Genomic DNA, 19,611 nt, shown 5'->3' on the forward strand with positions numbered 1-19,611 from the left:
AAGAGAGGAAATCTTCTTTACCCAGTTTTTGATGTAATAAGTTACTAACCTTTTTAATAACGTCCCCATAAGTTTTATATCGTTACCGGTAATTTCATTCACAGTTAATTCATTTTATATATTTTCATTCCAAGTAAATTCATTTCATGTAAAACTCATCCCAGGACATTTCATTCCCGCTTTAATATTTAATGATTTCATGCGGTCAAAACAAGTTAATAGTTTTTGTGTATGTAGGGATGCCTGGTCTTTCGGAACTAGAGAGGACTAGTCATAGATGGGACACGGATATCAAGGATTAATAGTGTTAATGGATTAGAAATGTAGTCATCATTTATCCTTATCCGTAATTATTGTTCATAGCTTGGGAATTACAATTAAATCCCATCATTACTCTTTCATGCGATTGTTTATCATTACTCCTACTACATCTCATCAATTTCATTATACCTTTTTCTCTTCTCATGGTTCCAATCTACTTAAACAACAAGAAAGTTTGCGTGGGTCCTTTCACTCCATCCTCCAGGTCACTTACTCTCACCTACTTTAAGTTACGCTTTGGATTGAAACTGTAATACCTCACTTAATATCCCTCTTCAAAGTAGCAATGAAATTACGGGGAATGACATGATCTAGTACAGTTTTAGATGAGTTTTGACACTCCCACAAAATGGAATCGGTTGTTCCCTTTAAACATTGACAGAAGAAGCATATTCCCTCTTCGTCATAAAAATATTTGGCAGAAACCTCGAACGTCCTGGATAGTATTTTGTATAAAAACATTCTTATAGTTTATGCATTGTTAATAAAAAAGATAGCTCCCGAACGAATCGGCTTGAGTACACTCTCACGTAGTTACTCAATCTTTACATGTTCTCTTCTAAAGAATACTATAACAAAAATAACTTATAAGAAATTGATGAAACACGCACGGAAATATGACTGAGATGTATAACTCTAAATGGATATAACAATTTTTTTATCACTCACTGTGCTTTAGATACATGCAATTTTTTTGATAAACCTGATTTAACGTATATCTACCATGACTTATTTATTTATATGACGTGTAAAGCTGTGTCTACACACGTTTCGTATTTAAAAAAAGAAGTGTTTCTCCTAGTCCATCAAACAGATAAATTTTGCTTAATAAATATGGATTATGCAATCACTCGGATAATTATAAATTGTCAAATACCCCAGGGATGTTAAATAATAGTTAAGCATTAAGGATTAATTTTATTGGAAAAACACAAAAATATTAAGCTCATATATTTGATTTATATTTACTTTGTTTATGTATCAATTCTGAACCAAAACGATTTACTGTAGACTATAATTATGTAATAGGTAAGTTTCTATTGTGAAACTTCCTTGTTTACAATATTTTTTGTTGTTTTCTGTAAATATAATCAAACCTGCACCCCCTTTTGACAATTGAAAGCACAAAATATGATTGATCATTTGAGAACATTTATATTGATTCTTTTAAAAATAAAGAAATTTTTCAAATCTGATACCTAGTGATTTATTCATTGTCATTTTCATGACTACTTTAAATGGGAACTTTTTCTTAAAAGTGAAAATGGAAATTCACCGCAATTCTTGCAATCAATATAACTATTTCATAAGATGTTCCTTCTTCGCCCATAATGAAGATACATACTAATAATAACTTGCTAATCTTATTCTAACCTTCCTTCCCTTTTTTAAATCGTATTGCATATATTTTCCCCCTTTTTTCGTTTGTACAATAATTAGTTTTGTGAATAATTCATTTTTTTGTGCTTTTTCGATTTGACAATCTACACCTTAGAAAAAACTTTGAGACACGGAGAATCGACTAATGAAAAAAATCAGCTTATTTGCAAAAAATAAACGTACCCTCCAGATCCCAGGAATCTGTTCTGATCATAATGGAAAATATCCCTACTAAAAATTATGAAAAACTTTTACTCTATGTATAAGTCTCTATTTTGAAATAAATGCGTTTTTATAATTGTTTTCTAAGCGGACCCTTACATAACATAAACACATAAATTATTATAATACCATATAGGATATACTTATATAAGATAGCTCATAGTTGATATTGATTACAAGATATTAATCTTTTAGTTAAGGGAAAATTTAATAATGACATTTTCATTGTACTTTATTGTAATATAAGACATACATGTCGATTCATTGATAGCCAAAAATAAATAATTAGGAAAACATATAAATGAATACACAACCTTGTATTAAACAGCAAAAAAAAAAGCACATTTCATGTATGGTTATAAAACAAAATATGTAGATTGCATGACATATGCCCACAAAAATTCCCATGTCAATAAGCCATCAATAAGTTGTAATTACGTGGAACCATGTGTTTGTGGTTTTTGTATTAAAAAGTAGGAATAATACAGAAATATCTATTTTATTTTTGGTAGAGTCTTTTGTATTGTACATAAACTTTAATTGTAGTACTTTTGAGTAGAGCTGTAGAATATATGACCTATCGGTTTGTTTGAAAAAGGAAAATGAAAATGAACATAGTTGACAATTTATAAAATGTTTTGTAGAAGACCAGTTGAGCTCTCGTGACGTTTCATTCATGAGCTGCGAGGAATTATACACAAATACCACTTCGTATAGAGCAAGGACTTAGTTGGCAATCCTCCATTTTACTCTAAATCCAACAAACACTCATTTCGACACTCTGTCTTTTTATAAGCACACAATCCTGTTCAAGTTGTAGCGACGAATTGTCTCAACTTAATCCTAAGCCTTTGTGGTATGTATAAATAAAAAACGAAAAAGAATATGGTAATACCAGGGCAACCATTGTTATTTACTCATCTCTATTATGTAAATTTTGAGAGGTTAATAGTTATTTTTTTATAATTTTTCGATGAGCAATGTTGTAGAACATGAATACATAATACGAGAAAAGAAATGAGATAGTAGCACTCCTCCGTGAAGAAGTGTTCCAGAAGGCCATTGGGTAGCAGACTGGTTGTAGAGTTTAGTTTGTCTCTAAATTCCTAATTAGTAGATCTGCTCTATTTTTTGATTCAGTGTTTTTTTGGAATGTAAGTCTTAACAACACTGGCTCTAACATAGACTACTTTTTCCAGGCCTTTCTTCCCATGTCGTATTTGGAACAAAGTCCCTTACAATTAATTAATTAACTTTCCCCAAAAACATAGAGGCATTTAAGTAGAGATTTACAAACAAAATAAAATAGATTAGAGGGTTCTATCATTATTTAAAAAAAAACGATCTAACTATATTATCAAACAACATAGGACATTGTTTTTTGTTTGTTTTTTGTGAATAGACTTACTCTTAGAGTGGGAATACAAATGTTTACTGTAAAGTTAATATGAATTTTTAAATTAATTTAGTTTCCAGAAGGGCCAAAAGGCGCTTGTTGCAAAAATACACATTAAATGTGTGTTTAGTGAATAAACTATAATAATGAAGCAAATATATAAATTCATAATAAAAAGTTTTTTAAACATCAATTTATTAACAAAACTTTTCATGGTATCTAGTATTTGATTAAAAAATAAAAAGAGTGAAGGAAGCCTGTTATTGGATTTCTCCGTAAAGTATTCATTAAATACCGTATACCCCTATTATAGCTAAATACATATTACAATGGGCTTTGAGTAATTATTTTTTTAGAAGCTGGGAGACACAGGTAATTGAAGTTCGAACTCTTAGGTAGAATCATATTATATTAATCTAATACCTTCTAACTATGTACCTATGTGGCCCTTCAACATAAAATCCCCTTATCTCAAAATTAAGTGTGGATTATATTTGTATCTTTGATGCGTTATATTAACAAATTATTACTATTAGCCCTTTTCGTGTGTCCCAAATTGTACTTTTAAAGTTGTCAAAATTTGTTGTCAAATTAATACAATGACAAATTTTTATATCTTATGATTGATTATTTCTATTTAACAAAATCAGCTTTTATGAATTTGTCCCTTATAATTAAGAGGTGTTTCAATGTTAACCTGAATCAAATAACAATACTGATTAATTATTTTCAATAGAAGGGATATGTGGCCCGTCAACACATAAGCAACTAAATGGATATATTTCAAAATGGAGTGTTCCTTACATTATACAAATCATCTATTTTTATGTAAAAACTCTCAAACTTATATGTAGTGATATATTGATTTACCTATCGTCTGTAAAGTTTTAAAGGAAAGAAAGATGACTTCCTTCGGTGATGACAGGTGATTGATGGTAAAAAGATATTAGACAAGTGAAATAGGAGGTGATGGGTCTCACACATGTTCAAAAGCTATTGTCCGTAAATTTTGCTCAAAAAGCACGTTTAAACATGTTCAAATATATCTTATCGATCCATCACATTATGATCCACGTTGTTTATAAGTCCAATGGTACTTTATTAAGCTTTTATGAACGAGTATCTTGTGCATATATTCTATTTTAAATGTATTAATAAAATCACCATTTGAATTATTTTTATGGAAAAACTATTTTTATATATGAAAGTAAAAAAAAAAACTTAATAATTATTAACTTGATTCTAAATTCTTTTTTCTATTCCTTGTGTCCCAAACTATGTCTAAACAAGCCTAACGATTTTTTTTCACCATTTAAATTAGAAAACAAACCTCATTACGTAAACATAGATGATGTATACAGGAATAATTCCGATGTCGATCATCTATTATATATCAAGTTATACCAAGGCATTTACTTACAACCATCAGTGGTACATTTTCGCAGATTAGTGGTTACTTTAAACTAACTGTTTTCTATTTAATTATATAATTCAAGAATAAAAAAATAATTTTTAGTATAAAAAACATATGTTCAGGATGCAACTAAACATTATAATGTCATTTTGATTTCTATACATCATTGTCAGTGAAGTTAATTGGTTGTATTTATAAGTATATTAGTTTTTTTGAGTGCAAAAATAATTAATGGCAATGTACCTAAATTAGAGTTTTCTAAAATGATAGATTCTTTGAAAATTAACAGTGGGGAGTATCAGGGAGAAGATGGAGTGGTGGAGATTGATTTCAATATAAGAACTTCTCGCTCAAATAAAAAGCTAATATTTTATCAATATATTCATATAATTGATATTTAAAGTAGTTTATGCGTAAATATTTATATTTTTAGTTTTACTTTTGTTCGGGAAAGTTTCAATTATAGGCACTACAGGAAATTAACTTTTTGAGAAGAAAAAGGGATTATAAATGTAAAAACTGTACATATATTACAAGTTTGGAGTTAAATTAGTTAACTGTACATGATGAAAGGATGTCTCAGATCCCATTCAAAATTTCATACAAAAACATGGTTTCTATATCTCAAGATTACTCATTGAATTCAATTAAATTGTATTTCGGTGGACTCACAACATTTTCGACGATTTTAAAATATAATTTAGAATTCAGATTTATTTTGAGACTTTCCACACCAGTTTAATATTTGATTTGGTCCATTTCAGTTTTAAATAGTAATAGGGATTCAAGGAAAATTGCCTGTTGGAAAATTGCTTTCAAAGGAATACTGCCGGGAAGAAAATTGCCATCCGCGGAAAATTTCCTGTAATTATACGAAATATGTTATTTTGTGATTCGTCTACCGTTCTCTCCAATCTAAAGATGATATTGTTTCATATAAGGGATTGTAGATATATTTAGAAAATGTAAATAATGTCATACGGCGAATAAACCCAGTGATGTAATAAAATCTACATAATCTAAAAGATGTATTTTTAGTAAGTGAAACGAAGAAGATACAACAAATTTCATTAACGAAATGAGATTACATGATCCCGTATCTTATCCTAGTTACATGAAAATGTAAAAAAAAAGACATGATTTAATCACCATTATTCCTTCAAATCTCCTTTCAAGCTTTTAAAAAATACATCCATTCGACTTTAAAAAATGTAGGCCAAATATATATACTTACATTAACAAATCAAATCGTCTTTAAAATGCAAAAGAAACAATCTAGACGGTTGGATTGGCCATTGACGCCGTTCATAATATTTAATCATTATTTTTGGAATTATGAACGTATTTAATTTACTATTTATATATGCTAAATCTAGAAAATCAAAAAAGATTCTTAGATCGTGTTGATAACTTGCAATCCAAATGGTTTATATCAGTTATTTGATTGATGAGATCGAATCCCTCGTGCTCTTGTGTAGAGATTTACATCATTTTGTGAGCCTTTCGTTCCGATAGACTATCAGTGGTAATATGCTTTGTCACTCTTATTATTTTTGAGATTATCTTCAAGGTGAAGATTTCGAATTATCTTAATAACAATGTGAAATTTGGCTTCATGAGTCAATGGGGTATTTTTTTCCGTGGTAAACTCTTCATCAGCTATAAATTAAGTATCAGAGTCATCTAATATATTGTCAATGTCCTTTTCATCAGCACTGTCTCCCTCGTCTAAAAATCATATGAATTTGGTCACTAATTGTGCTGCTAACATTATTACATATCTTATTCTTTGTTTCCTTTCCATTATTTCTTTTTGTGAACAACTCTATATTCAATAACATAAAAAATATTTGTATGTACATGTACTTGCTAATTTGTCTATTAATAAAGTGTACTTTAATATAAATACTAAAAAAAAAAAAAAGCTCCCGTAACTTTTGTATTTTTCATACAAACAGAGCAAAATGTCTAACAATTATTCCTTATACTTGATAAATGTTCAAAACAATAAAAAATTATAATATCCATTAATGAAAAGCATATTATAGGTAGAAAGTTATTTTATCAAATTTTTAAAAATTACATAGTTTGAAGACTCATATAGCTTAAAGTTCTATAATGAAATGCTTTTAATAAATTTATAGGATCAACTATTACTCTTTCTAATATTTTAAATATCATAAAAAATTATGTAATCACAAATGACTCAAAATGTGGGATATTAGTATCTAAAAATTAAAATTCTTGTCATATCCTTTTAAATCTCATGACCCGTAGATTCACCTCTTGAAATTTTTCTTTCACCTTCTTGTATACAAAGAAGCTCAACATGTCCATATAAAAAAAATTCAACAGTGAGAAAATCAAATTCTGTACAAAAAAATTAAAATCAGTGTCATTTTATAAATGAAAAAATAACAAAATGAATGACAAATCCTTCAATTGGAAAAAAAACATTTGGAGTGACACAAACCATTGTTTCTTTTTATTTAATATATATAAAAATACTTGAAGTTGGAACAAAAGTAATTTAATTTGTTTATAGACATGTCTGATCAATAATAATCAAATCGAAATATTTTACAAGGCGATACATATTACTTACATTTTTATATATTTACTTGTAAAATAACATTTCAATAAACCTTCTATGTTGTCCAGGCAAATATGTATGTACACATTAGGCTGGTTCTTGAAAATGTTATTTTTTTTCGATTTTTCCCCCTCTCATTCGGTTATAATACTGAATATTTATTCTAATGACTTTCAGAGATGGGCCTTAGTTTTTAAACTTTTTACTAAAATTGTAAATTTATCAACATATGCTGGCGTTTTCATTTTTAAACACTGAGAAAGCGTAAAATAAATTAATTATGGATGTATTAAAATATATGCATTGTTTTTAAAAAAACCAGTAATGATCATCTCTTTTGAATCAAAACAGTGCCTACATGACGGTTGAAATCTAAGAATTTCTAATATTTTGTCCACATTTTCGACATTTGATTTCCAGATCCTCATGTGTTGTTGATATCAAAATATCTTGAACGGAATGGAAGAATCCAAAATAATGCATGATTGGCTATTACTGTATCAGGACTACATATAAATATTTTTCAAATTTTGTTCGAATTGGCTTTCATTTTATGCTGTATTAAAGAAAAACTGTAAAGTATGGTTTTTTCTCCCAGTGTCCATATACTGAGTTTCGAAGAAGTGTTTTAGTACAAAGTCCTATCTTTCTAATACTATCTAGGGTTAACCGACCTTACTTATACTACAAGAGAAAGACAATACTTAAGCCATCTATTGGAAAAATAATGGACTATTTTTTACAAGAAAAGAAGGTAAGTATGCTACAAATAAATGTTCGTTCTGTAGACAAAGTACTGATTAATATTACTGATATTGACTAGCATAATTGATGTTAAAAAAGGATTGAATATTTTTACTACAAAAAATACAACGGTGCAGTTTTTATTAACAAAACCGTGATTTTGACAGAGTCCAGAAAAGACAACTAAGAATCGAATTGTGATATGTCTAAATAAAATATTTAACTATATTTTTTATTCGATATGTCCTTCTTTACGAGCAATAACAGCCAGGATAGGGCGGCAAATATATTAGGAGCTTTTGACGATTACCTACGTGTTTATGTCATACCCAACTGTTATGAAAGTATCCCAGAGAAAGTCTAAAGTTTGGAGGTGAGGCAGAAATTCTTCTCCAAAACACCTTAAACTACAAATTCCATGAGGTAAGGCTGGAGAAAGCCATATAAAGGCAGGCAAGAAGTCAGGCATATGGTTTTTGCACAAGTATCAGTTATTCTTCCCTGTATGTAGGTGTAATTAACTTCTTGATGTTGTAGGCAGTCCGGATGGAGATATCCACGGTATTTGCAGCCTTCTTGGCACTTATACCAGCGCCAAGGACACCTCACATATGTTGGTTTGTTTGTTGCTAATACCGCATTGAGACATAGAATACGAAAAAACTTCTTTATTTACGTATCAGCTGTAGTCTGGTTGCGTAATGAAATCTTGAAATAAGGGGGATTAAATCGTAGTCAAACATAAGTGGGCTTCATAATTAATTCTGAGTCCCACTGGCGTAAACAAGTAAACGTATTGGATCAAAGAATTTTTTTTTCATGATTCTCGACACTTATAAATATTGATTTAATTTCTGATGTTTTTTTGAATTTAATAAAAACAAAATTAAAAAAAAAAAAGAGATGGCCACCATTAATTTTTAATGAATGTCTTCCCTGTTGAAACTATATTATGAATGAAACAAAAGGGAATTGTGATCTAAGTCCAACTTAAATATTTATTCTTAAGGGCCACCCTACTATGTCTAAGTCAATTCCGTATGATTTATTATTTAATCAATACACGCTTAGTTATTAATTCATTTGACTTAATGTCAGAACATTTGGAAATCAATAAGATATTTTATTTTATCCACAAATAAAAAGTATGACAAAATTTAATAAGAAATAAAAACGTATCATTAGAAATATTTAATTTATGTAACTCATTCTTGTGGTGAAATGGGGAAAGAAACTTTTCAGCTTGTGAAAGTGAAATTGTAGTTTTTTCATTTTCTTTGGAAAATTTTGCTAGAAACACACCCAGGTATGGGTTTACATTCAGAAGATGTGAAAGCAAAGACAAAATTGAAGGACCTTCCTTTATTTACAATGTGATATTTTTATAAATTATAATAATTAAATACACCAATTTATATAGAAAATTGAAATGTACAAACTATCAAATTGTGTTATAAAGCCTCATTTTCCCCTTAATTAACGTGTAGATCTCAAATATGTAATTTTTTTCATATGAAGTTGTTTTTAGGACATTTTATAACACAAAAAAATCAAAGAAAGAAGACTCAGACAATGGTTGTTAAAATGGTGGAACAACAAATCAAAGTATTGATACTTAAATTCAAATTAAAGGGTACGATGGAAGTAATGGGTTAATCATGGCATATTATGACGAGTGAAGATCAAATTGATCCTCAATTTTTACCAAAATTTTATAAAAACTACTACGTTTGTTAGATTGAATTACTTCTTTGTAATTTCCTGTAAGTGTAAAACCTCTGATAAATCCATAGAAAACTAGATCCTGTATGATTCTATAAGTATATCATAGAGTAGGTTTATTATGAACACATGAATAACACAAGTCAGCAAACAAAAAAATCTAATATCAAGCTTGATAAATCTTGAGAAAGGAAAATTAGACACTTTTTCATGGTAATTGTTGGCAGGAATTTAGTGGAACAGTTCTTGAGAACAACAAAGCTTTTTCAGTTTTAAAGTCTTTGCAAAGACTGTGGACGAATGCATGATGATAGTATCAAGGCTTTTATTAATTGTTCGGTTCTTTCAATAAAAATGAAATTTGTTATACGGAATCAGATGGACTTTAGTTGACAGCTTATTTGTTCGACAAGTATGTTTTTATTTCTAGAAAGTACTCAAGAAGGAGCCTTTGAATTTTTGAAATTACGTAAGAATAATATTAATCAATAGTTTAATTTCTTCTATAGGATTGCTCAATTTTAGGACTTCTTGAATTCCATTCTCTGGCCAGTATGGAGAAAAATGTCAGAAGCCATTAGATGATAAATTGCATCATGAAGAAGTAATTGGAGAATCATTTTATTTGGTGTATTCTCTCTAAGGACCAAGATCTCACAAGAAAAAAAGGTAAGAAATGCGACTCTTAGTAACAATAAATCCTTTATAGATCTGAATACTACAGAATATCAGGTTAATTGTCTAATTGATATAAGATCCACACAAATTGTTGCTGCTACAAGGTACACTGCACTTTCATTAAAGACCCCAACTTCTAATTCGGCATAATAGAATTATGCATCTGATTTGATAAAATACTTCCCATAGATGTTTTTGCTACATAAAAAGGCTATACAATTTATAACTTATTAATATAAAAAGAACATTAATGAAGATGATATGTACAAAAGTATGTTTAATTATATTTTGTTTGTTTATTTTATTGTATTGCTGTAGTTTTAATCGTTTTATTTTTTTATTAGCATTTTAAATTAATTTTTGCAATGAATAATGAGGTTGTAATTGAGGATGTTAACTTTAAATCATAATTTTTAATTATTTTTTTATATGATCACAAATATTTTTTAATTAAACCTTGTTAATGAGAAAATAAAAAATATTTTTTTAAATTCCACATCCAATTCCAATGGTGGGGATATTGACTCGTAAGTCAATTTTTCACTTGATATAAGGTACTATTGAAAGTATTTTTTTACTTTCCAAGGACTTGAACTTGACTCGATGAAAATATGTGCTGAATTAAATTCGTGAGCAAAAACAGGATTGACATAAATGCTGTTTTTATAATATTTCTTAAAACAATCCTATACTACTCGAAAGTTTACTTGATTTTATAAAAAGTATAAAATTGATCGAAAGTTTAAATTCAAAAAACGAATAATACATTTGTTATCAGGAAGGCGTCAAGTAATGCTAAAATTTGTAATGAAACGGAATAAATTTGTTCATTTGTGGATTATTTCTATTGGCAATGATTAGAAAACAGTTACTTCCCCTTCATTAATTTAGTATGTGCATCACAATGACAAAAAATTAAACTCATTTTGCTACATAAAATTAATTACAATTAACTTCATATTTCTGCTGAATTAGACATGCTAGAATCAATAATCTTTCGTGAATAAAATACCCATGATATATCAACTTCAAATTAAATTTTTAGGTTAAAAAATAAATGTAAAAGAAAGACATTTTTCTTTTCATACAAAAGCCTTTAAAAAGTCTGATTTTTTAAACCTTTAAATGACATTTTATTATACATGGACTATCCACAGAACTCACAACATATGGAATACTCACAAATAGGTTTCACTGTCTTTAAAGAGGTCATTGACCATAAATGAATAAACTTTATTCATTTCAATTTTTTTATATATATACGAGTATATGATTATTGTGACACAAAAGAAATGATAAAAATTATTATTTATAAGTCATAAACAACAATTCAACCTCTTTGTCTTTAACACTATCAATTTTTGTCAGTATACATTGGAAAAGAACATCTGAATTATATGAAAAAGGAGCCATGCAGTTTATAAATGTACATTAATTCAATTTACTTTTACCCTTCAGTATATTTTACACTACCAAATATATAAAAATGATTCAATTCCTTTGAATCTACTTTTTATTTCCAATACTTTTCAATATGGTTCTTAATCGTTAAATTTGATAATGTACAAATTTTTTGTATCGTAATAATGCCTTGGTTAGAGTTTTATCAAGTTTTTATAAATTTATTTTACTGTTTTGCTTAAAAGTCATTCCTTTGCTTTTTGGGGTTTAAAAAATAATTTATATAAAAAAATTCCAAAGTATACATTATTTCCAAAGGGGATTCCAATTTTTCATTGGATCTTGTAATCCGATTCACCGGACTCTGGAAAGAGAAATTTCCAACAAGTGAGAAACCCTACTTCATATAATAGGTGTCGTTAAAATATATAATAATTTTTTTAATTGATGGCTTTATTAATGTGTATCGCACTGTATAATTGCAATTGGTTTAAACTAGATGGTTTTAGAAAGGTAGGATTTGAATTTAAAAAAGATTTTGAGACAGTTTTGTAATTGTTTGCCTCAAAATTCAAAGATGGACACTAGCTCTGAGAATATTCGCCACATTCTTAAGTTTTTCTTCGAACTAAGAAAAAATGCAAGCTATACGTCCAAAAGTGTAAATAGTTTATATGGTCCTGATACTTTACCAGCCTATCACGTACCTTTTTGGTTTTGTTGATTACGTTATGGATATTTTGAAGTCAAAGATGCACCATACTCTAGAAGGCAAAATGCATTTTTTTTTAATCATGAAAATCGTTTAATTGGAAGTTCATAAAAGCACTGTTTTGATTGCTAAGAAGAAAGTTATTAAAAATAACAAATTTATTTTTACTACACCTTTTTTATAATTATAATGAATTGACAGTTCTAAAAAAACTGTATTCATTTTTTTACATTGGTTTTACATTTGTAGTTTTATTTTTATTCCCTTGTATCTTCATTTTTTTCTTTTTATATTTTTAGTGTTTTCCAAGGAAATATGATATTTTCGAAGCTAGAACAAAAATTACTGCAGAATGGTTCAGAGATTGATCATAAATATTATTTTTAGTATAAAATGAAGAAATGAAATGTATGGGCCATATTCAGCAACGTTCAGCGTATGTGCATTAATACGTTTCAAAATTTCATATTGTTTAGTATAAAAAAAACTGTGTTTATACCAGAAAATAATTCAAAAAAGTATTTTAAAAGGAAGTTTTAATTAATAATTAGTTTAGATGAATATTTAATCTTTCAATAATGATAGAGGGTTCTCCTGTCAAGTGATTATTTCTAATAAAAAGTGATACATCATGTATTTTGTATAGTGCACTCAAAGTTTGTATGTCTATATGAATTTATAAATGTCGGATTGTATGAAAAACAGGCACGGGGTACACTGTATATAATACTATCTAAAATATGTTATAAAAATATTATAATATATGAATATAGTTTTAACAATTTATTCATATTACTGATTAATTGCAGTAATTTGCATATATAATCAAACGTGTATACAGAGTGTACTGTCCAAATATACCCATGCATCATATTTAAGTTTACAATTAATGAATTGCTCAAGGCTCACGTTTTGATTGGAATTTTTATTAAAGTAAGTTGCGTTATTCTAATAATCGTTTAGAATTGTTGTTATCCATAAATATTGACTGTATCTTCGAAAATGACAAAATAAAGACCATAAGAATTCTTGTGTTAGAAATGATTGCACAGCAGAAGACCACAACTGACATGCCAATGACCTAAAAATTAGCAAGACCGCCATGTATGGCATTGAAAAAATTCAAAAAAACCACCTTGCTAAAAATCCAGTAAGGACGATTCGTGGTATGGCCAAGAAGATTTATTTGAAAAAGATGACGCTCCGAAAGATCATGGAAAATTACTTTGGAGTAAAATCAAGACCAAAGAGGAAGAAAAATTTCATAATGACGGCACATAGATGAAGAAGTTTTCAAGTGCCAGTCTTCTTTGGAACGTGTCTAAGAACATGTGGCCTCCCAGTTATCCGGATTTAATCCTTTGGATTATTCAATTTCGTCAGGTGGAAGGAGCTGCCGCCGGCAACAAGCTCTGGTCTGTAATATCTTTAGAATCCACCATCAAGACTGCATTGTGTGATTTCTCAAAAGAATACATCTGTGAGATTTGTGTGGTCTTCATTAAGTGGTTAGAAGTTGTCAGTCAGGATGAGTGAGGCCATAAATTGTCGATTTTAATTATAATTCATTGGAAATAAACTTAACTTTGTTCTCACAAACTCGTTGTTGGTAAAGCTTTAAAAAAAATCTTTAGTGTAATTTATATAAAGATTGGATTATATATGCATAACAAATCAGAAACAAACATAATTTTGAACCAGTTTAATCATCATACAGGAGAAATATGTACACATGAATAAAACTTAAAGTGTATTGAGTCAAAGCCATGGACATAATAAAAGGAAACATGGTTTTTTTGAATGGTCCCTTTTATGAATCCCACTTTATAGATATATCCTAAAATATACAACATGTTTGTACAATTAATCCATCACTAGATATCAGGGCTTTCAAATATTATCTTCTAATTCTTGATTTCCGTATAACAATATTACATCATTTTTAGATATATATGGGCAAGGCTGTTGTCCAGATCTTTCTTTGATTTTTGTATATAAAGAAATAATTATTTTCTAATATATATAAGCCATATTTTCTTTTTGCCGACTTTTTCATATAAGATGACATTTTAATTGAAATATAACTAGGTCTCTTCAATTTCCCCCAAAAAATAAAGAGTACATAAACATAACTTCCTTATATCATGAACAACAAAAGTTTTATTTTTGATACATTATGATAGTACACATTTATGGTTTTATTTTACACAACTTTGAAAATCATATTAGATAAGTGACGTTACCAATAGTCAATAAACTAAACAAAACAAAATTTGGTATTTTAATATACGGTCATTATTATTACTATTATTTTTTTTTTTTGTCCCTTTAAAAAAAAAAATTCCATTAAGAAATATTAGAGCAATATTTTATTGATAAAAAAGATTCAAAGTTTAAAATGTACTCGATTTATAATCAAGTAATGCAAATATTGCAAAAGCCTTTAAAATGTTTGTTTCTACAGATATTCGGTTCCAATTCACCATGCATCAATTTAAAAGCCTTGTATGACATCAAACTTAATTAAATAAATTGTATACCTCCAACATAGTTATCAGTGGAGTTATTTGAGTTCAAATTATATTGCAAATTTCAAATTATGAGAATGAATTGAAAAAATCATTATTGTATTTTGAAAATTGAGGCAGTGAACTGATTTTCATATACCGCACCAAAAACACAAAAAAACATAATTCAGGAGCTAAATTGCAAGTATTTCTTTAAATATTTTATCAGACCATTTTTGGCAATATCTATTTTTTGATGGAAAATACACATCTCTCAATACTTCAATACAAGATAGAAAATGAATATTTTATTATTAGAAGCTCGTTTTTAGAATAAAATCATAATAAAACCACTAATAATTAAACAGCCTGATTGCCTTGTATTATAAAAAAGGATGTTATGTTGCCGCATGTTTATATACATGGTGAGGACTCAAGAATGAGAAAATTTTGAAAGCCATTTTTACTTCTGCGTATTTCTATTTTGTGCCATTTTTTTGGCAAACTTTTGCAGCAAAAGTCGGTAATTCAACAATGTTTATAAAATATGTCTTCCTTTATTCTTAATGATGGCTTCAACACGGGGACAAACCAAACATAAAAAGCCTTGATGAAGTCCGAGGAAAAGTTGTTCCACTCCACCATGATCACAGTCTTTAGGACATCAACATTCAGATGAGAATTCTTCTTGGGCTTGTCCTCCAAGACACACACCAAACAGCAAAGCCCAGGAGATTCACGTCGGGTGAGGACGAAGGCAATAAGTCTGCCGGAAAAAAACAGCATGTTCTCCCTACAGGAAGGATTCAGCTTTTAGACGTGCATTCCGAGACACTATCTGGGTAAACACATAGTTGCCCCTGGGGAACGTGCTCTTCAACCATCACAAGATATGGTACCTGAGGACCTTGAAGTAGACGTCTGTGTTGACTTTCTTATTTGCCTTGGAGAAGTAGGGAGGCATATTGTTCCCTTCGGACACCCCGACGCCAATGACCATGACCTGAGCAGGATTTTTGGCCCTGAAGGTTCCCTTGACTTGAGCTCTTTATTCAGTCAAGAAGCGATCATTTCTCCTGTTCAGAACAGCATCCACAGTGAAGATCCTTTTGTCGGAGATAGAAATGTGTGTGGAGGAGATCGCACACCCTCTGCTGTTTTGCTTGTTGCTCAGACATTTTGAATTGCACAAAAATCAAAACAATATCAAATTGTAGCTGTTTGTCAGTCTTTTAAATGTCGCTAAGTACAAAATTGAGAGACTTTTAGAACTGTGACAAGACGGCCTCGAAGAGGATTCTAATTTTTGAATCCTATTTGAATCCTATATAATGACTATTATAATTACTGTTTTGATTCAATAAGTTATATTATTTTATTGTCATTTAGTTAAAAATAAATATATAATTTTCATAGAAAGTAATTATTCATCCAAGGTATGAAATATTCCTTCATTTTGTGTGGCTTTTTGCTACCACATTGTTAATACATCTGTTTGAAAGCTCAAAAATTATAAATAAGATTTTCTTAACATAAATTTCCATCATCAACATGGAATTTTTTACAAAATGGAAATCAGGTATACCCCTTTGTAGATACCTGGTAAAAAATACTATATATTTATTGAGTGCTTAATATCTAGACTTATTTTTATTTATATAGATAGTAAATCCCTTTATGGCTCTAAAAAGTAGTTTGCTCTTTTCCTTTTAAACATGAAAATTTTGAAACAGAAACTAGATGGACAAATGGAGAAGTAAAAAGAAGTACCTAAAGAACTTTGGACTTTTGTATTTTTGGGTACCTCAAGGGGAAGCTTTGGGTAGTACAATACAGAACAGATGTCCAACTGAAGACCATCATAATCCCTGCTTGAGCTAAGCTAGAGTTGAGTTTTGTGAAGAAACGCTCTGTAAAGTTCCACACCAGACTGGAAATGGTCATTAAGGCTAAAGGCACCTAAATTGATTCAGAATATTAATTAGGCATCTCTTGATTATATTTAAAAATTAAATCTTCCAAATTTCATGTTATTTGTTAAATATAACAATTTTTATATTATTCAAAAATGTTGTATTTTAAATGGATGAGCCTGTATGTTCACACCACAACAATTAATTTCAAAATTAACAAAATATATGAACGACATACCTCAAGATAAATTATTCTCTTGAACTCAATATGTGTAGGTTCGATACTCTGTCGTTCCTAGAAAAGGAAATATAATAAAAGTAGGTCAGACAGCGTAACTTTAACACTATACTATTTACTTATACTAAATAAGTGAAATTCCATGTGACCAATTTGGTACATTAAATTTAAACAATAAATAAATGTGGACACGGTTTTTTTTTTCCAATCTCTTCACTGTGTTTCTTCTCTAAAAAAAATCCTGTTTATAGATACTGGCAAATTGAGGGATAGTATTAAACCAGAAAAATATCATTATACATATTCTAGTTGAAAAACAAAATCTATGACTAACATAATTTCTTTGACAAGGCTCCAATTTTTAATATCATGCATTAGACCTATTCAAAAATATACTTTTGAAGTTTGGTATCTTTCTGCATTTTTTATCCTACTTTAATATGTAAGAAGCTCGAACATCATATTTTTAGAGATCTAAATATTTACGATACCCTGCCTAATTGTCCTTAAAGTTGTTGTTTTTTTCAAAAATGCCATTTTTGATAATTTTGGATAATTTTTGGACAAAAAATATTAATAAAACACCCAATTGAATGCCAAAAACGAATTGTTTACTCCAATCTATCAATATATATTTTTTAATATTTTCGAAAGATTTTACATTTACCTGATTTTCCTATTTTACATAATTTTTCTAACATTATTTTGAAAATAAGATTTCTTTTAATATTATGTCTTCTTTGGCATTCAATCGTAGGTTTTATTCTTTATTTATGACGTTTTATTCCATTTTGCTGAACGGATCTCTATTGGTTCATTTGAAATTGTTAGAGCTTCGAAAAGATCGGGTCATCATTGGAGGAAGATGAGCTCAGTTTGGAGATCCACCCTTTAGAATTTCATCCCTTTACTAGATTTAAAAAAAACACGGAATAATAATCTTCGACTGTAGAGTAGAAGTGTGTTCCTCAGAAATGCAAAGATTACTTTTGCTTGTCCATATGTATCAGACATTCAATGACATCTTTATATCTTATAGAACATGGCGCATGTTCTCTGGAGTATATTTCAAAAAAAAAAAAAAATTGACCCTCAATTCCAGCTTTCAGTGCCTTGGAAGTTATTCCAAACAAAAAGTTAAAGTAAGCTTCTAGTATTATTATTTTTTGTGAAGAGAAAGACCCATCATCTATCAGTAGGTGAAATTTTGACAGACTTTGTATTGAAAATGGCATAGCATATGCAAATGTCATTTTGAAAAATCCATTCACTGACACACGTCAAAAATTGTTGACGTACAGAATATAAGTCCAGGAGAGATCCTAAAGAGAGAAATTATTAATTTTTCCAAGAAGAATTGAAAAACCTCGTTTCATCTATTTTACGAATTTGTAAACAGATTCTTCAGATGGGGGATGAACAGATCTAAATAATCATGAGTCCCTCAAATTGGTTCATTGTAACGTTCACATGCTAATATGATAGGTGGAACATTGAGTTTGTTATCTCCAAAATACAAAGTATAATATATGCAGTGAAGCCCAAGACCCCAGAATTCCTGATTACGTCTCTCCAGAAATTATCGTCTTCAAATCCTTCTCCATCGATATAATATATAATTACAAAATACATAAGGTTATTCTCAGGTTATTTGTTAGAACTGGCTTGAGATAACCTCTCTTGATATGATTTACGTATGATCTCTAGATCTGCCGATTTACCCTTCTTTTTTTTTCTAGCGCCTTTACCCTTATAACACATCGGCCAATAAGTCCCTGGCCTAATTACCAGAGGGTGCCACTAACAAAAAAAATTCGGAATTACAAACATTCAAAAGGTTACTATCAAAATTACATGACGTTTGGTCTATTATTTATTGAGTTACAGTAGTTTAAGTGACGCTATTTTGTAATTCTTAAAAACGATGGGTTCAAAAAAATTTCGTGTGTTGATTTATTATTGCTTTTTGATGGGAAAAAACACCGTTTATGACCAAACTTGGCTTGGAAAATAATATTTGGAGTCTGCCCCATCGAAAAATACCACCAAACAATGATTTGCCAATTTCTAACGTGGTCGTCCGGACACCGATGATGCTGAACGCCCTGGTAGGCTAAATGAGGTGATTATTCCGGACAACATTGAAAAAAACCTCAAAATCATCATGGGCAATTGCAAAGTGAAGTTGCAAGAGATAGCTGACACTCTCAAGTTATCAAAAGGTAGTGTTTACACCATCCTACACGAATATTTGGGTACAAAAAAGCTGTTGTCCAAATGGGTGCTGCGTTTGCTAACACCAGAGCATAAGCAACAACGACTATTATGTGGGTTTGTTGCTACGTGTGAAGACCAAAAATACCCAGAAAA

This window comes from Lepeophtheirus salmonis, chromosome 8 (assembly GCF_016086655.4).
Source record: "Lepeophtheirus salmonis chromosome 8, UVic_Lsal_1.4, whole genome shotgun sequence".
NCBI lineage: Eukaryota > Metazoa > Arthropoda > Copepoda > Siphonostomatoida > Caligidae > Lepeophtheirus > Lepeophtheirus salmonis.